This window comes from Erinaceus europaeus, chromosome 4, assembly GCF_950295315.1.
Source record: "Erinaceus europaeus chromosome 4, mEriEur2.1, whole genome shotgun sequence".
Taxonomy (NCBI): domain Eukaryota; kingdom Metazoa; phylum Chordata; class Mammalia; order Eulipotyphla; family Erinaceidae; genus Erinaceus; species Erinaceus europaeus.
Window position 1 is genome coordinate 47,576,542 of NC_080165.1, and position 21,032 is coordinate 47,597,573.

Below are 21,032 nucleotides of genomic sequence, written 5' to 3' on the forward strand. Positions count from 1 at the left end.
TACTCCCAGATGGATAAAGAATAGGAAAACTATCAGAGGAGGGGATAGGATATGGAGATCTGATGGTGGGAATTGTGTGGAGCTGTACCTCTCTTATCCTATGGTTTTGTCAATGTTTCCTTTTTATAAATAAAAAATATATATAATATATCAAAATATTTAAAAATATATCAATATAATTAATATAATAATCAATATAAGTAATAAAATAATATCAATATAATTCAAAAATATAGTTAAGAATCATAATGATAGTAGAAAGAAAATATCAAGTGGCTTTTTGACTTTTTAAATTGCTTTATGTAGTTCTAGTGTGTGGGAGTCTTTTAGGACCAACTGGTGAATGAGAATTTCATATTTAGGTTTCATGTAAAACTTCCAGAGGTCACACAGGCTCCTAAGCTAATTATGGGCCCCAGATCACATCAAATCAACGGGGTTTACAGTCAACAATATTTATACCCCTTCCCCATATTAGGGAGCTACTCTCTTCCCTGATCCAGCTTTCTGGTCCTTTTCCACCATCTCCCCAGACAATAATAAGGATTCACCTGAATATCAGATTTTAGGCTCAGGCTCAGGCTCAGGCAAAAAACAAACAAACAAACAAACAAAAAAACACTAGTATAGCTACAGGCCCTTTGAAATATAACTAAAATATGCCTACTAGCTATCTACAGAATGGAGGACCCCCACCCCAACACTTCATCTGCACTATCCCAGCCTTTAAGTCCATGATTGTTCAACAATTTGTTTGGCTTTGTATATTAACTCTCTTTTCAGCCACCAGGTTCCAGATGCTAGCAGGATGTGACCATACTTCCCTGGACAGACAATCCCACCAATGTGCCTTGGAACTCTGCATCCCCAGAGCCCTTCCCCACTAGGGAAAGAGAGAGACAGGCTGGGAGTATAGATCAACCTGTCAACGCCCATGTTCAGCGGGGAAGCAATTACAGAAGCCAGACCTTCAACCTTCTGCATCCTACTCCCAGAGGGTTAAACAGTAAGAAAGTTATCAGTGGAGGGGTTGATATACGGAGGTCTGGTGGAGGGAATGGTGCAAAGCTGTACCCCTCTTATCCTATGGCTTTGTCAATGTTTCCTTTTTATAAATAAAATTTTTTTTAAAAAGAGAGAGAAAAAAAATAAGTAAATAAACAAATTTTTTAAAAAGAGAATCAGTAAGGAGAAAAAATCCCTAATAGAAAATAAATAAATAAATAAATAAATAAGAAATCAACTAAATTGTATGTTACATGCAAAGTATGATATTTAATGAGTGGCAGTTTTTGATATTTTTAGTGATTTACTAATTATTATTGACAAGACTGCAGGATAAGAAGGGTACAATTTCATACAATTCCCAGCACCAGAATTCTGTATCCCATCCCCTCCATTGGATGTTTCCCTATTCTTTATCCCTCTGGCAGTATGGACCTAAGATCATTATGGGGTGCAGAAGGTGGGAGTTCTGTAATCTGTAATTGTTTGTCCACTGGACATGGCATTGACATGTCAATCCATACCCGCAGCCTGTTTCTATGTTTCCGTGATGGGGCAGGGCTCTGGAGAGGTGGGGTTCCAGGACACATGGTGTGGTTGTCTGCCCAGGAATATCAGGTTGGTGTCATGGTGGCAACTGCAACTTGGTGGCAGGGTAATGGAGCTGAATGGTTGACATCCCATGCCTGGCGTCTCTGGCTACAGTCTGAAGTGAAACATGTCGAGGTGGTACAGGTTGCACTGATTTGGTTGAGATCAGCAGATGCAGTATCAAATGGTATGGATCAAGGGAAGCATGAAGGAAAATGAGCCAAGTCCAGAGGTTCCAGGACTGGGAAAAATGTGGGCTTCATAGAGAATGAATAAGGTTCCTTGCCATCTTAGAATTTAAGAAGGTGATCGCTATTTTTATAACAAAGTTATTTGGAAACTTGATTTACTGTGAAAATCCTACGGTTAGGATTTACTGTACCATACAAGACCTTACCATGATTTATGTTATTTAATTCTATTTACAAATAGCTATATCTTATATACTGACAAGACCAATTGCTTCTGGTCTCTCTAATCTAAGATTATAGGTGATTTAATATTTCAAAAAAGTCATTATTACAAATGCATTAACAATTTAAGCCCAGTGTTAAAATTCAATCAGGTTACTAATTTGAAATTTCAAATGCTTAGATTGAAGGAATATATACTCAGAATTGAGGTCAAATGTCAAAATGTTTGAGACATTCAATCTATTCTTCTCTTCTTGTATTGATTAAATAGTGATTTATACGACTATAAGTTAATAGGAGCATATACTCACACCAATACAACCACCAAAGGTCTGTGTCCCTAACTACACGCCCTATCATGGAGCTGAAAAAATCTACCCTCCCCCTCCCCCCAAGGCTTTTTATTTTGGTGCAATACTCCAAACTCAGTCAAATTCTGCTTTATGTTTCTCTCTGTTAATAAGTGGTAATTCTTTTTCTCTCCTTAGGATGTCCTTGTCTTTCTGGGAATCTCTGTTTCTTCTTCTTTTTTATTTTCCAATAATTTTATGGAAGAGTTAACTTAATGATCTATGGTACAGTTGTTGACACATAGGTGCAGTTTCTCATATGCCTGTGACTATAAAACACTCTTCTCCCCAACTTGGGCCTTTTTAGAACTAAGTGTAGCAAATCAATACTTGTGTATGTATATTAATGTTAGGGCATATACTATATTATTTTAACTAGTCAATTTTTTAGACTGACTGCTCACTTATTATTCCTGATAAAATAAACCATTCTCTAAGTATGCTTATCTGATTTTTATCCAGTTAGACAAGGAAGTATTGAGCTGATGGAAAAGTCATGACTTTTATTTTATGTTTTTCTATGCAAAAATGTGTGATGACTTTTCCCACAATCCAACAGTTTGATTGCAAATAAACTGCAATTTGAAACATCAACCTGGCGTTTATCTGTAACCATTTTGTATTGCTCTAGCTCATGAGGATATGTCTGTGGTTGTTTTCTCCACAAGTAATCACAAAGCTTCTACATGTATCCAGGTTTCACCTCATTTGAGAAGTCTCTGCCTAGAATTCTGTGTACTCAACAGCCATCTAGCTATGTCTCACAGTAAACTACCACAAACACAACCTCCAAACTTGATGAAGTAACATCTCAACAGGCAGAAATGTGATTTTTATATATAGTTCATATAAAATAGGCAGCAAGTTCTCTGTTACAGAAAGTCAGAGGTCAGGTGATGATAAGGAAACTAAGTATTCAATCTGCCTGGAACTGAGATGCTCTCTGGACTTGAAGTGCCTGCTTTACAGCCGAGAACATACCCAGCAAACTGGGACATAGTGACCATACTAAGGGCAATCTAACAAGGAATAGGCATGTTTTCCATCATCTTCTAATGACACTGGAAAAAGTTGACCTAGGTTAGATGTGCTTCTTGGTACCATTTCAATTTTAGCTACATACTTGAAGCAGGACTCCAAAATTTAGAGCAAGCCAGGTTCTTTGTATAGAACAAATTGTTGGGCAAGAGCAAACAGAATAGGGAGTCAGGTGGTAGCACAGCAGGTTAAGCACACCTGGCGCAAAGCACAAGGATCAGCGTAAGGATCCCAGTTCAAGCCCCAACTCCCCACCTGCAGGGGAGTCGCTTCACAGGCAGTGAAGCAGGTCTGCAGATGTCTATCTTTTTCTCCCCCACTCTGTCCTCCCCTCCTTTCTCCATTTCTCTCTGTCCTATCCAACAACAACAACATCAATGAAAAACAACAAGGGTAACAAAAGGGAAAATAAATATTTAAAAACATTTTTTAAAGAGCAAACAGAATAATTAATAAGTGCCCCTTCTCTGAATTCTGGAGTCATGGAGATTTGCACAAAATTATCTTTAATATTAAAGATAATTTCAGATAGATATTATACTTGAGGCCAGCCACGTGGTGGACAGAAATTAGGAAAGTTTATGGAGTCTGCCATTTTCTAGTAGTTTGGCATTGGTCACATCCTAAGTCTCAGTGTCCTCAAGATGGTTTGGCAATAGCAGTATTTCTGGCAAAGAACAGGGATGCAGATTTCTGGTGGAAGAAGTGGCCCAAAGACACTGAATCCATGCATGGTCTTTACTTCGTCATCTCTGTGTCCATGATGAGATATATACTTAAAAATGGTATAATGGCATTCACAAAATATTTCATCATGAGTTTAGTTTCTAAATTCTCGCTGTCTGAATTGCAAACATCCAAGTTAGGGAGGGAACTTGTTTTATTTTGTTTTGTTTTGTTGCCAGGGTTATTGTGTTCCCAGAAAACCTTTTTTGTTTTAAGAGGATAAGAGGAAAAACAAGACAGAGAGCAGAAGAAGCATCATTGCACTACTCTACCACTCTTTGAACATCCCCTTTGTTTGGTACTTCCATTATGGTAGGTGGGGGCTCAAACTCAGGTCCTCACTGTGCGCTCTATTAGGTGAGTTATCTTCCAGCCCCAAACAAAGCAGAACTTAAAGTTCTGCTTCCTCCTCCAGAATGAGTGACACTCAGTAACAGCAAGAACCTGGTTGAGTGAACACATTACCATGAGCAGAGTCCTATATTCAGGCCTTTAGCCCCCACCTGCAAGAAGGAAGCTTCACAAGGGGTTGAGCAGGGATATGGGTGTCTCTATGTCTCTCTCCCTATCTCCCCTGCCCCTCTCAATTTCTCTGTTCTATCAAAGCAAAAAGAAAACAAATGGCCACCAGGAATTCCTTGTGTGAGCATGGAGCCCTAGTGATAGCACTGGTGACAATAATTGAATAAACTAATATTATGGGGGCATGGCAGTAGCGTAGCGGGTTAAGCGCAAATGGCACAAAGCATGAGGACCGGTGCAAGGACCCACACAAGGATCCGGGTTGGAGCCCCCAGCTCCCCACCTGCAAGGGGGTTCCTTCACAAGAAGTGAAGCAGGTCTGCAGGTGTTTATCTTTCTCTATCCTTCTGTCTTCCTGTCCTCTCTTGATTTCTCTCTGTCCTATCCAACAACGGCAGCAATAACAACAACAATAACAAAAAGGGCTACAGAAGAGAAAAAATAGCCTCCAGGAGCAGTGGATTCACAGTGCAGGCACTGAATCCCAGCAATAACCCTGGAGGCAGAAATAAAATAAAATAACATTAATTAATTAATTAATTAATTAATATGACTAGCCTTATCTCTTATAAATAAAATGTAAATAATAACTCATATGTTTGAAAAAGTGCCATGACATCGATTATATTATTGTGACTGCAATTTGCATCAGACAGTATATAAATAATTGGCATAAATATTAAAAATAATTGGCAGCAGATTGTAAGAAACTTTGTAGATTTGAAATCCCTAGCTACAGAAAAATCATACATTCCTAATTTTCTCTAATGCATTGTTCTTTTACTAGTGTATCTTTAAAATAATTTAGTCTTCATTAAATAATATAAAAATGTAATACATGGCCCTATAAATTATTTTTAAAAAATACACATTCTCCAACTTAGCTTCTTGACAAATAAGTGAATCCAGGCCTGTAGTAACTGGGTAGGTGACAGGTTTGCTAGACAGTAGATCTGAAATCCAATCTTCTCCAATATTCTGACCTAATTGCTACTCTTGCACTCTATCTCCCAACACTTTCTTCAAGTGTTTGGTCTCTAAACAGTGCCAGGAAAGCACTGTCTAAAAGTCATAAAATGAAATCTTGTCACTTGTGACAACACAAAATGGAACTGGACAGGATTATGCTAAGTGAAATAAGCAAAAAGAGAAAGATAAATACCAACTGATTTCATTTATATGTGGAACTTAAAGAAGCAAAGCAAAGAAACAGGCAAAACCAAAGGAAATCAAATCTTGGGTTCTGTCTGCAGAGGTGACATTGCCAGAGAGGTAAAGAGGGTGACAGCAAAAAGAAGAGTTCCAAGAGGCTGTGGTTGAGGTCATCAGTATTTCTGTGTTGGGCATGGTGTGGTAACACACATTCGAAGAGACGTGAATTTGTACTCAAAAGTCATACACAGCATTATGAACTAGCATTACCATAATAAAAATTTTAGGAGAAAAGATGAAATCAGCACATTACTGTTATTCAGTGAGACCTAGTTTTGTTAAAAGTGAGAAGAATGTGTGAGCATGGAATACCTGGGGGAAGTCAGTGAAGGAGAGATAAGATCTGGTTTACAAGTACTAACCTGAAAGAAAACAGGAACATTTACCCAACTCACAGGCTTCAGGGTAATCCAATTAAGAGACTTTGCTTAACTGCTTAATGATAGTGACCCAACTTGGTCACTTTTTTTTTCAGTGCTGCAGTTCTAACTACTGTGATGATTACTATGGAACAGTATTCCCAGACCTACAAACATAGAAGCAGCAGCTCCCTAAGTAAAATGGGGTGCTGGTGCTAGTTTTTCTAAGCTATCAAAGAGAGCATCTTTCAAATCTAGGGCATGGCTAAATAGCAGGCTTGCCCCATTTCATTATATCTGTAATTCTGTAATGCTTCTGCTTGTACCTCACGGCTGCCTCTGTAATTTAGGTTTGTGCTTGAAAATGTTCTCCCCTTGACAAATCATGCTGGTAATGTGAAATCACTTTGTAAGCTAGGAAGGAACTGAATGTGTAATCGAAACGCCGTACCCAATTTGCTCAGCCCAAGAATTTGACAGTTCAAAAGGTAGAAAGTGTTTCTTTCCCAGAATGGACAGTGAAATGGATTAGAACACAAAGATCACTTTTACAGAAGCCACTTTGTTACCCTTGAGTAGTCCTGATGGCTGCATGACAGCACCACTATATTGCCCAAGAGAGAATTCTGATTAATTTTAAGTTACTCTATTTTTTCCCTAAACTATAAATATGATTCAGAATTCAGAGTTAATTCCCTTCTCCTTACTAATCTGTGAAGAAAAATGAACCTGTGTATGTTCTCTGGAAGCTAGCACAATTTAGTAACACCCTATGACAAAGACATAGTATTTCCAAGGATAACAGAAGCAACATCAAATGTGATGTTCTAGAAAGTGTTTAATTATGCATTACATTAAAATGGAAGATAAATTTTAGCTGAAATTGTACATTAAAAAAAGATTTCCCAGCTCTATTTCTAACCCACTAGTTAAGAGCAATATTTAATGTTTCAGAATTCCAATATGCCAAAAGAAACTGGTAATCTCTAGAATTGTGTCAAAATGGATTTGGCATGTAGTAAGAAAATAATAATATTAATAAGTTAAATAAATGCTTATTTTGTGCCTGAGAAGAAGCTAATCACTTCCATGCATTTTATAATCGTTATGATAAAAGTTGCAAAATGCCACATCTAGTCATTATAGTCCTCTGACTTTAGTACATTTTATTGTCCCATCTTTCTGATCAGCAAACTGAGGTCCCAAGACACTGGATAATTTGCTCAACCTCCCATAATTGTATGTAATGATTCTTAAGTAGCAACTCATTTCTAACTATCCCAGGATGCCCATGTTTTAAACTTCTAGGCTCTAGTGCCTCCCTGTTCCCTCATTGTCCTTGTTCAAGCTATCTTTGTCCACATAGCACAGTCAATTATGCATATGAAGACAAGGATTGCACAACTTATGTATGTGAAATTTTGGTATTATGATTAAGAGTGTGGATTTTGAATCAACTTTGCAGCTACCTGCTGTGTGAACTTTTGCAAGTTACTTAACCTTTTTTTGTCTATTTCCTCATCTGTAAAATGCAGGTAATACTACATTCCAGGGGTATTAGGAAAATAAGTTAGCATCCAATAATTATGCTATAATTTTACACACTATTATTACTACATAAATTATTGTTGTTGTTGTTGTTGTTACATTGCTGAATATCACTAGTAGTGCTATTAAGAGGACCTACTATCTTAAATTTAAGTCTTCTCTTGGTGGCTTGTTAAAAGTAAATAATGCTCTACGGCATTTTTCCAACTTGGAGAGACACTATCACCTGCAGTAAATTGTCAAAAATTTTGCCCTCTGTCCTTCTCATCAAAACTGAAATAAACAAACTGCCTGGAAGTTTATTGTTTGGATAACATGACAACTCACTCTGCTGTTACATTCTTTTAGTTTTAATTAGACCAAGATAAAACCTTTGAAAGTACTGATTAGAAACTCAGATACAAGACTGAGGCTCCAAAGTCCCAGGTTCAATCCCCCACACCACTATAAACAATATCTGAGCAGTGCTCTGGTAAAATAAATAAATAAACAAACAAACAAACAAAATAGAACTTCAGAACTCTGATTGGCTGGATCCGATCCTGGTGGTGAGTTGAGACTACAAAAAGAATCCTTTTAAATCTATTTCCTCCTTAACATAATAAAACCCACACACCTGCTCACATCTTACCACCATTTTCTATACAAAGGCTATATGGTTATGTATGTTATGTATGTTTTCCTCAACTACACATGCCTACCATTGTCATTCATGAATATTCTTGAGTTTCCAGAAACATTTGTAAAAATGTATAGATTGTTATATCATCCTAATTCTAGCTGACATAAAGACAGGCCTCTCCCTCTGCCTTTCTGAAACTTGATTTATCACCCAAACTGATTTGGTCAGCTTCCTAGCTAATACATTGATTTATTGCTAATAAAACCTTTTTTTTTCCATACATAGCTACTCTTGTGATTTTTGGATGACATATGCTAGGAAATCATTGTAAATACTAGGAGACTAAGCCTGTTCCAGTCCTGTGTTCAAAACTGATGAAAGGATTAGGATAAGAGACTCAGTCATAGCAAGTACCTTTCATCTTTGGAATTTGAGGACTGATTATCACCCATTGTGTGAAGACGTCTAAACCTACCACAGTTATTTTTAATATAGAGCAAATGAAAAGCAGCCATTTCATTCATAGTCACAACTACTGTGCTCAGATCAGCCAGTCAATCAGTGTTGAGTCAAAAAGGAGATTCCTGTCTTCATTTAAGAAATATGAGATATTTGTAGCCCTTCTCAACTCTGCCACCATCTTTTCATATTATATTAATATTTAGTCCAATTCTATGTTAGCTATCAAGCTCAAGCAAAAACCACTGAAGTCATGAGCCCGTAAGAACATACCTAAAATAGGTATGTTTTCCTATTTCCTCACTTCTTTCCACCCTAAGATCTCTACTCTCATCTGCTCTATTTCTACTTTCTGGTTCCTGTTCATTATTCAATTCAACTTGCTTTATATCTTGCCTCATTTCAGCCACCAAGTTGCAGATGCTATCATGATTCCATCCTGACTTCCCTGGGCAGATGACCTCATCAACATGTCCTGGAACCTCACTTCTACAGAACCTTACCCCACTAGGGAAAGACAGAAACATCTGGGGGTATGGATCAACCTGCCAACACCCATGTCCAGTGGAAAAACAATTATAGAAGCTGGAACTCCCACCTTCAGCACACCAAAAATATTTTTATCCATACTCCTAGGGGGAGAGAAATGACAGAAGAAAGATGACCAAAGGGCTCTGAACTCCAACTCTTCCAGGACATGGATAGAGAAGAGGAAAAAGGGAGGGACATTTGAATGTAGTAATGGGTGTATGTGTGACTTGGAAAGAAAGAGAAGACAGGAACATGGAAAAAATGGGTTAACAGGGAGTCGGGCGGTAGTGCAGCAGGTTAAGCGCACGTGGTACAAAGCACAAGGACGGGCATGAGGATCCCAGTTCGAGCCCCTGGCTCCCCATATGCAGGGGAGTCACTTCACAGGTGGTGAAGCAGGTCTGCAGGTGTCTGTCTTTCTCTCCCTCTCTCTGTCTTCCCCTTCTCTCTCCATTTCTCTCTGTTCTATCCAACAATGATGACAACAACAACAATAACTACAACAATAAAACAACTAAGGCAATAAAAGGGAATAAATAAATAAAAATATTTTTAAAAATAATTTTAAAAAGGGTAAATATATATAAATATAGATAGATAGTTATAGAAATAATAATCAACCCATATCTGTGAACTTGGGAGAACTACTGTAGCATCCAATGGAGGGAATGGGGATACAGAACTCTGGTAGCAGGGACAGTGTGGGATTATACAAAATCTTATGATTTTGTAATTAATATTAAGTAACTAATAATTTTTTTATTTTTTATATTTATTTATTCCCTTTCGTTGCCCTTGTTTTTTTTTTTTTATTGTTGTAGCTATTGCTGTTGTTGTTGTTGTTGGATAGGACAGGGAGAAATGGAGAGAGGAGGGGAAGAAAGACAGACACCTGTAGACCTGCTTCACTGCCTGTGAAACGACTCCCTTGCTGGTGGGGAGCTGGGGGCTCAAACCACAATCCTTACACTAGTCCTATGAACTTTGCACCACCTGTGCTTAACCCGCTGCGCTACCTCCTGACTCCTGTACCTAATAAAATTAAAATTAAAAAAATAAATATGAGACTTTACAGATAGGTTCTCCTGCCAGGAAGTTTGAAACTTACATCTGTCATTCTTCCATTATAGCCTCATCTCTCTAGCTCTCAAAGGTCTTTTCTCCTGAAGAATCCACTAATATGATTGAAATATGCCTAAAGGATGCCAAGTTTTATCAGAGCCTATCTTGATAAACCAATCAGCTGACATCTTCTGCAGTCATACAAATGAACCATAAAATACCTGTAAGCACTGGATTCAGAAGGTTAGCAATGAAGCCAATTTAAATAACTGTCCTGATGTGGGTCTCTAAACCTAAAGCAGTAATGCTATATCTTGCCTAATGAGACATTCAACGAAATAGCGTCATATGTTTGTGCCTATGTATCCAAGAATACATGGAAACATTTTTGAGATCCATAGCTCTATCTTCCCTTCTTCTTCTTCTAGCGTTTGCCCTTCTTCCGTAGCCAGTCAACAGCGTCAGGTTGAGCCTGATGTAAAGTTTCGAGACCTCCTTTGAATCTGGAGAGGTGGCAGTCATTGACTATGTGGGTCATAGTCTGTCTGTAGCCGCAGGGGCAGTTCGGGTCGTCTCCGGCTCCCCAGCGATGGAACATAGCAGCGCACCGGCCATGGCCTGTTCAATAGCGATTGAGGAGGGCCCAATCATAACGTGCTAGGTCAAAGCCGGGTTGACGCTTGCAGGGGTCTGTGATGAGGTGTTTGTTCTTTACCTCAGCTGACTGCCAACTCTGTTTCCAAGAGTCTGGAACAGAGAAGTTCAGTGTAGGTGTAGGGGACCAGATTGGGTGACGAGACATCAAGCGTTGGACAGGGTGGGCGAAGATATCCGCGTATATTGGCAGGTCCGGTCGAGCTTAGACGTGGGAAATGAACTTAGATGATGCCGCATCCCGACAAACATCTGGCGGGGCGATGGTGCTAAGAACTGGCAGCTATCTTCCCTAAATACCCATATTGAATATCCCAAGAACAAATAAATTTCCAAAACAAATGAAGAGCTTGGTCATTAAATTGTTTGTCATTAAAATATCAGTAATTCAAACATTTAAACCTAATTTTAAAAGATACCATTCTATTTAGTTATTGATGCAAAGGAGCTAACTATTCAATAATTCCAAACATTTAACCTTCATATAGTGAGAAATACGCCTTTCACCAAGGACAGAACCAGCAGAGACTTTCTCATTAAATTCAAAGACCTCCCAGGCAAGTTAAGTTGCCATCTTTCTCTTCAGAATGCTATCTTCAAATTCTGGATGTCAATATTATAATGTTATTCAAATATTTTTCAGGTGAGAAGACAAGAAAGAGTCATGAATTTGGCACACATGACCATAGAAGATATTCTCTCTCTGGTTCTTTGTAGTAGTTCAAATGAAAAAGTTTTCTTCCCTGACAAAAAATCATTCCAGATTCAAACTTAAATTATACTTTTGAAAAACAAAATTGTTTTTATCTACTTTGTTTTATTTCTTTTTCTCTCTATGGAAAGTAAGTTTAGTCATTTTAAATCCAATGTGTTGTAATTAGTTTTCACAGAAAAAAAGTATCGCTTTTTGGGTTTTCTCTGTGGGATTTATTATGGAACAAACTAATTACAAAATTGTCATGTTCGTGACATCCTGAAAAATCACATTTGAATTTTTCAGGCCTGCCTTATCTGTTCAGTTTTGTAATTGTGGAACTACAATAATGTTATTATGTGTAAAGGTGAATGGCAGAGGAACATTGTTCATAATTACTTATTTCCTCTCCTGTCTTAATATAGAATTCATGAACTATTAGTACAGAACAAAGACACACTTTGTCCTAAGTCTTATGAGTTATGCCTCTTCAAGTAGATAGAGGTCATGGGCATGTGTCAGGAATAGCCAGCTCAGAGACCTCAGATGCACCCAAAAACCCATCTCCTCAGTAGAGAATCATGCTTGGTGAACTGAGAGGTGAGGTTTGAATCTTGAATCTTCCTATTGTTCTTTGTCATTCTTGGGAATATCACCTAGCTTTTGGAGTCTATTTCCCAATTTACAGAAGGTTGGATTATAATAGGTACATCACAGATTTGTAATAAGAATTGCATGAATGTATCTAAAGGACATGCAAACACTAATTTGAAGTACATACACACCCCTGTGTTCATAGCTTCCTTTTTCACAATGCTGAAGAGTGGAAGCCGCCTAAATACCCACTGAAGGATGACTGGCTAAAGAAGTTATGATATCTATTTCATGGAATACTACTCTGTAATCAAAAAAGATGATGTGTCCTTTGGGACAAAATCGATGGAACTTGAGATGATTATACTTAGCAAAATAAGCAAAGAGATGATAGACAACTACCAGATGGCTTCACGCAGATGTAGAATCTAGAGAACTGGTAATACATAAACTTGCAAAAATAAAAACAGAAACAAACAAACAAACAAACTGCCCCTAAGACTTTGTGAGGCTGGCCAGATGGTGGCACATCTGGTTGAGCACACATGTTACAATGCTCAAGGATCAAGATTCAAGTCTCTGGTCCCAACCTACAGGGGGAAAGCTTCACAAGCAGTGAAGCAATACTGTAAGTGTCTCTCTCTATTCCTCTTTCTCCCTCTCCTTCCTCTGAATTTCTCTGTCTCTATCTGATAGATAAATAAATAAATAAACATTTAAAAAATAAGAACTTTGTGAGAACTGAGGTGATTAGCATTGGGAGTGTGAGAACACAGAACTTTGGTGGTGGGTGAACTGTACTCTTACACTCTTATAAATCACTATTAATCACAGGTTGAAATAGTCTTAAAACAAAACAAAGAAAAAATAAAACTTTAGGGAATCTAAAAATATATCTTATGATAATGTGATAGAATTTAATAAAGGAAAATACAAAATATTTTAGAGATATAGAAAGAATAAATGAAGACATATATGAACAAAAATTTGCATGAGATCACGTTTGAAAAAGGGTAGATGAATATGTTTTACAAATATTAATTTCCTGTGATCTAACTATTGATAATGAGTTTCTACTCTGTAAACCCATTACTTTTTCATAATTTTAATCTAGCCTTATCTATGGCATCTGTCCCCAAAGATGTTATGATTTTTGAAGGTTCATTACAGAATGCTAATTTTAACATCTTTGTGGCTGCTACCAAAATGTTCATTGTAGCACAAAGTGAACAAATAGTTAATGTACTGAGGAATGAATAGTGACCCTCAACAAAGATCTGTGCATGCCCTAACCCCAGGAAATGTGAATGTGACCTTCTTTGGGAAAATAAAACTTTTTCAGATGCAACAAAACTAAGGATCTTGAGATGACATGATTGTCCTGGATTCTAAATGTTGATTCTAATTGGAGAGATGTTTTCGTGCTAAATGTAAGTCACTCTCAATAAGTGCAGCAAGCAAGTAGAAAGACCTAAAAAAAAAAAAAAGACACTTTTTTTATTAGGTACTATAAATTACTTAATCAAATAGTTTCTACTTAGACCTAGATATCCTCATCTACTTTCTGTTTCACTTCCCTCAATCACTACAAATCTAACCTTGTCAGACAAAGTAAGGACTTAAAAAGCTGAATGGGGCAAGAGACCAACATACTTTAATGATGGCTCTTTTGGCCACTACTGGGCCATTCTGTCATCCAGGGCCTTAGTCAAGGAATCCTGGTATTCCCATGTAGACATGATGGGCCTAGACCTCTAGCAGATCCCTCTCCCCACTGTCTTTGGTCATCTCCATCAAAAACAACATAGTAGACCCTCTTGTGAGCCTCTATAGGGCTTTGCCCTCGATGTGGGTCAACAATGGTGAGGACTGCCCCATACTCTGAAGGGAGGTTGGTCAACATACTCTGCCACCTAGAATGTTCCTAGCTATGACTACAGAATGCAAGTTCAGACCTGCAGGGATATGGAGGTTGAACAGGCTCCTATGCTGAATATAGGCCCCAAATAAAATCAGTGGGGTTTACAGTTAACAATCTTTGAACACTTTTTCCATAATTAAGAGCTATTCTCTTCACTGATTCAGCTTTCTAGTCCTATTTCCAACTCTGACACCATCTCCCCAGACAGTGCCTTTGGCCCACCTGCATGTTGGCTATTGGACTCAGGCAAAAATTAGTAAAGTCATGGGCCCCTTGGGATACACCTAAAATAAACCAACTAGCTTTTTCCAAAGTGGAGACTCCAAATCTCATCTGCTATAGTCTTACCTTTAGATTACTGATTATTAAATGATTTTTCTGCTTTATAACTTAATGCTTTTCCAGCCACCAAGTTGTAGGTGCTACCGTGATGCCAACCTGACTTCCCTGGGGAGATGACCTCACCAATGTGCCCTGGAACCATACCTCTCTAGACCCCTGCCCCACTAAGGAAAGAAGAGAGGCAGGCTGGGAGTACAGATTGACCTGCCAGCACCCATGTTCAGCAGGGAAGCAATTACAGAAGCAGGCCTTCCACCTTCTGCATATCATAGAGATCTTGGGTCCAAACTCCCAGAGGAGCAAAGAACAGGAAAGCTTCCAGTGGAGAGGATAAGCTACAGAACTCTGGTGGTGGGAATTGTGTGGAGTTGTATCCCTCTTATCTTATGGTCTTGTTGATCATTATTATATCAGTTTAACAAAATGTAAGTCACTGAGATAATAACACAAGAGCAGGGGGAAAGGTAATGCAACCACAGAGGTAGAAATTTGAGTTCTATGGCAACAAGTCAAGGAATGTTGGCCCATCCCTAGAGATCTGAAGAGGCAAATAGAGTCTCCAGAAGGAGAACAGAATACTGATGAACTTTGAACATCTGGCATCTGCCAGGATAGCCTGAGGGTACTTCTTCCCGAGCTAGTGCTCTCTGGATTGGAGAGAACTCAACTGGAGCCGATCTAGGCTGCTGTGTGGGAGAGGTATCAGGAACTCGTGTCACACTAACTTCGCAGGAGATACACTCTGGAACTCTCGGAGCCGGAAAGCAATTTCCAAGTGTCTTTAATCAGAATAGCAGCTGTTTTTATACTTTCCAAGTAGGGTGGAAACAGGATGTGATACAGAGAGGGTGGAGAGAAAAGTGACTGTTGAAAATCAGAGTGTGACAAGGAGGGGGCGGAGCAGGTGAGAATCCTATCACTGAACCACCAATGCCCTGGAGGGAGTGCTTTATGTAAATGTAAAAGTGATTTATGTAAATAGACCAAAGCTTTGAATGGGATCAATAAATCCCTATATAGGCATATGGTTAAGCAGAAGCCAGGGGGAGGTGGCATACTACCCAACAGGCATCCACTATGTGTTCTACTGTTTTAAGTCACCAAGTTCATATTATTTTCTTTTTTTTTTTTTTTTTAATTTTTTATTTAAGAAAGGATTAGTGAACAAAGGCATAAGGTAGGAGGGGTACAACTCCACACAATTCCCACCACCCAATCCCCATAACCCACCCTCTCCCATGATAGCCTTCCCATTCTCTAGCCCTCTGGGAGCATGGACCCAGGGTCGTTGAGGGTTGCAGAAGGTAGAGGGTCTGGCTTCTGTAATTGCTTCCCCGCTGAACATGGGCGTTGACTGGTCGGTCCATACTCCCAGTCTGCCTCTCTCTTTCCCTAGTAAGGTGTGTCTCTGGGGAAGCTGAGCTCCAGGACACATTGGTGGGGTCTTCAATCCAGGGAAGCCTAGCCAGCATCCTGGTGGCATCTGGAACCTGGTGATTGAAAAGAGAGTTAACATACGAAGCCAAACAATTTGTTGAGCAATCATGGATCCCAAGTTTGGAATAGTGGAGAGGAAGTGTTAGGGGGGTACTCACTGCAAACTCTAGTGTAATCCTGCTTTCAGGTATATATTTTGCAGTAGTTTATGGATACGTGTGAACATAAGCTCTCTCTCACAGAAACTGTTGTATGTCTAGGTTATGGGACTTTGTTAGAAAGTGAACTACCTGAGATGAAATTAGAGTGTACTATAAAAGGAAAGGTCTCACCCAAGTAATGAAGCTGAAGGGTTGTCATTCCACATGTGAAGTCTCTGGATACATTCTGAGGTGAAGCATGTTGAGATGGCAATCGTTGCTTTGGTTAGGTTGTGATCGGCGGATGCAATATTATTTGGTATGGATTGGGAGATGCATACGGGAAAGTGAGCCCTATCCAAGGGTGCCAGGACTGGGGGAAGTAGGGGCTCTATAGTGAAGATGTGAGGTTCCTGCTGTCTTAGGGTTCAAAAAGACAATCAATAGTTAATATTATCATCACATTATTTGTTAATTGGTTAAAGATGAGTATGGGATGATCCCACTCATCAACAGAAGCTGACTAAGAAGATCTGAAAGGGAAACTAAAAGCAGGACCTGATCAAATTGTAAGTAGGGCACCAAAGTAAAAACCCAGTGGTGAGGGGTAGACATGTAGCTTCCTGGGCCAGTGGGGGGTGGGAGTGGGCGGGAGGGATGGGTCACGGTCCTTTGGTGATGGGAATGGTGTTTATGTACACTCCTAGCAAAATGTAGACATATAAATCAGTAGTTAATTAATATGAGAGGGGGAAATCAATTGTATGTCTCAAAGGTTCTCAAAAGACAAACTGAATCTCTTTAATAGATAGGCTACGTATTTGATATGCGGACTCTCTCAAAAGCCTAGACCAAGTAGATTAGAAGCTTCCAATAGCACAGCTATATACAAGATACTGGGTACTGTACAGCAAACCATAACAAAGGGACTTTTCAAAGTTCATATTATTTTCTAACAACAGCCACAGGAATCTAATGGAAGATGCTACTAATTATTATTAATAAATATAGAATTCTTTCCCCCTCGATATTGTTGCAAACCTAAATGTACTAAAGTATACCTATTTTGCAAAAGAACTGAGAAAGAAGAGGTACACGGTCTTCGCTCTTGGCATTGTTGTAACAAGAATCTTTTCTAAAACAGTGGCAGTCAGGCTTGATGAAAACAGTTCCCAGAACACTGAATTCGCATTCTGATCTTGACTATCTAAAGTGGCCTATGAGTAGTGTGGTGAAATAAGAAGAGAAACCACATTTAAAGAAAGTGTTTGCAGTGGGGAAAACAGCAGGTTATGCAAACACATTCTCATACCTGAGGCTCCCAAGTTCCAGGTTTAGTCTCTTACACCACCATAAATCAGAGCTGAGCAGAACTGTGGTATATATATTCCACTTGATAGTGTGCTGCTTTACCATGTGTGTGTTCCCTCCACATTGAAAGAAACTTTCCTGTTGTGGTCTCTTTTAGTCTCTCCTTCTGCCTTTATGTTTCCCTATCTCAAGGAAAGAAGGAAGGAAGGAAGGAAGGAAGGAAGGAAGGAAGGAAAGAAGGAAGGAAAGAAGGAAGGAAGGGAGGAAAGGAGGGAGGAAGGAAAGGAAGAAGGAGCAAAGGGAGGGGTAAAGATAGAGGGAGGGAGGAAGGAATGAGAGAAAGAAAGAAAGAAAGAAAGAAAGAAAGAGGACAGAAAGAATAGCCAACCTGCCTCTAAAACTTTATGAGAACTAATTATTACTAATAAACATAGGTGTTATAGTTAGTTTTCATTGGGGTGGTGAGGGCACAGAATTTGAGGGATATGTATTATGTATCTATACTCCTGCAATCTTATAATCTTGCAAGCTATGAGTAAATCACTGATAATAGTTAATTATTAAACTTATATAATTAAATAATTAAACTTATATCTCAGTTTATTCAGTTAACAGGCTTCTGATCATCTAGGGTAAAACAGAACCAGTATTTTTTATGTGATACATATGAGCTCCTTGGGTTGTTTTGCAATTCCTCTATTAAATGCATGACTTTTTCTTTAAATCAATAATCTCTCCTTTTACTTATTTAGTACAGTCTTTTGCTTTCTTCCTCAAGATCTGAGGGAAGCATATTAAAGTTCTTCCTGGGGCCACCATGGGGACCCAGTAGTCAGAATCTCTATTGTTTAGGGTAAAAATGTGAGAAAGAATGTGAACAAGGGAGCTATTTGGCAGCTAGTAGAGTGGCAGATGTGGGTAGAGCCAGACAAAAGCTTTAATATGCCTCCCTCAGATCATGCACCCTCACTTTAACCTCACAATTATGGTCAGAGGAATGAAGGAGGAGAATTCTCAGCAATGACTTCAGCCATGACAAGCATTGCTGTGTCTTTTCAAGTTCAAGCAAATTTAGACCTCCCTTACATCTTGTCAAGCTCAGGCCTCCCTTAGGTCTGAAGAAATCCCCCATGTGTCTCTGGGTCCACAGTGTGTTCTGAACAATCCTGTAAGTCTACAAATCTCTTTGTAAGTTCTACTCTTCCTATTACCCAGAAATTTTGTTCTATAGCACAATAGATATCACTTACCTTGCACAGGAAGTATTCTTGCAACACCTGCTTTCACCAACCTAAAGTAACTCATAACCTTGCTGCTATTGGTCTAAAATCATTGCTGCATCAGAGTGTAACTATCCTCATCCAATTTACCCTGGATCCAGTGAGGCCCCAAAAGGAAGTTTCCAGTAGCATAATCCATAGCATAGCCACCTCACTGTCACCCTAGTATGCCTCAAAGAAGTAAAGACTAAGAGTGTGAGTTCTTTTATATTCCAAAGACATATAATTCTGACTATCTTAGTGCATATATGTAAATACATATACATAAAACAACTGAGAGGGAAGAAAAATAATATTGATTAAGCACCTAGTATGACAGATTTTATGTTAGATTCCTTACAAGGTGATAGTTTATTTCATCTTTATGCCTACCTTTGACAGAGTCATAATTTTATCTATTTTGCACATAAGAAAACGTTCCATATTTGAGAGCTACTCTCTTCCCTGATCCAACTTTCTGGTCTTTCTTCCAGCCATGACATCATCTCCCCATACAATAACTTGGATCTACCTGCATATCAGATTTCAGGCTCAGGGAAAAAAATAAACTAGTATAGTCATAGTCCCTTTGGAATAGAACTAAAATAGGCCTACTAGCTATCTACAAAATGGAGACACCCCCCCCCCCAACTCTTCATCTGCACTATTGCAGCCTTTAGGTTCATGATTAGTCAGCAATTTGTTTGGCTTTATATGTTAAGTCTCTTTTCAGCCACCAGGTTCCAGATGCTACCATGATGCCAACCAGACTTCCCTGGACAGACAACCCCACTAATGTGTCCTGGAGCCCCACTTCCTCAGAACCCTGCCCCACTAGGGAAAGAGAGAGGCAGACTGGGAGTATGGATCGACCAATCAATGCCCATGTTCAGTGGGGAAGCAATTACAGAAGCCAGACCTTCCACCTTCTGTAGCCCATAATGACCCTGGGTTTATACTCTCAAAGAGACAAAGAATAGGAAAGCTATCAGGGGAGGGGATGGGATATGGAGTTCTGATGATGGGAATAGTGTGGAGTTGTACCCCTCTTATCCTATGGTTTTGTCAATGTTTCCTTTTTATAAATTAAAAAAAGAAAGAAAATGACTCAAAGAAGTGACATGTCACAAGATCACACAAATAATGAGGGCTCAAGCAGGAATTCACTACAGCCAGTCTAATTGACATGGGATTCTCCCCCTCTATGCTGTGTTTTCTCCTGCTTGTTTATATGGGCATTTCCCTCACTTTTTCCCCTCCCCATCTTCTCACCTACTATGATCTTTTTGGCAGTGACTATAAAATTCACCATTGTTTCTCCACTGTATCTGTCATAATCTTAAATAGGGAGTTAAACTTTTTTTCCCTAGTAAAGAAGGAAGGAACAGAGGAAGGGAGGAAAGTTAAAGGCCTTGGGTATTGCCTCGTACTTAGTTGTTGCTTAATAAATACTTGTTAAACAATGCCAGGTTTTAGATATGCACTCAAAGTTACCCACCACCACCACTACCACCACCCCTAGCAGCAGCACCTCCAGGCAATCAAGTATTCTGATTGGCAGGACTCAATTTTTCAGCCACCTTTAGGCAAGCTTGTGAAACAGAGCAAGAAAGATGAGGCTGAAGTTAACAGAATTTCAGATGAATCCATTAGAGTCCCTGTGCTGCTAAAAACTGGGACACAGAATTAAAGTGCCCTTTGTAATTTATACTCAAACACAAACTGAATGTGAAAAGTAGAGCCCTCACTGTATTTTCTGGTGCCTTTTCCTGCATCTCTGGAATTGATTCTCAAATGAAGAAAGCTTCAGTAAGGGAAGAAGACTGGCATGATTTAGCAGAAATACTTAACCCTAGTCCAAGGGCAAGATGAGCTGACTTATGGAGCTCCGCCTCTGGTCTATCAATTTTATGATTGTATTATGTAGATAACAGGAGGTAGGAGAGGAGAGGTAGACTGGAGCAGTGCTTGCCTGATGCAAGATTGCTAGGTTTGAGGGAACACAGAGAAATGATGGGGGTGTATTTCACAGAGGCCCTGCACACTGTTGCTGAAGTATTGTAATAAAATAATCAAATAATTGCATAGGAAAATGTCCATGTTTACACAACCTCTACACATAAGAGAGATCAAGATGGCAGAGCATGCAGTCTGTGGAGCTCTGCTTATTTTCCATTCAAAAAAAGATTCAAGAGATTTCTGTTTGTAGCAGGAGAGAGGGAGAGGGGGAGAAGGAAAGGAG

The 21,032-nt window shown here is 39.0% G+C and overlaps 1 pseudogene; it reads left to right on the forward strand.

Moving 5' to 3' along the window:
• Positions 1-12,367: 12,367 nt before the first annotated feature.
• Positions 12,368-21,032, forward strand: part of LOC103128459 (U11/U12 small nuclear ribonucleoprotein 48 kDa protein-like) — a 35,253-nt pseudogene continuing 26,588 nt past the window's right edge.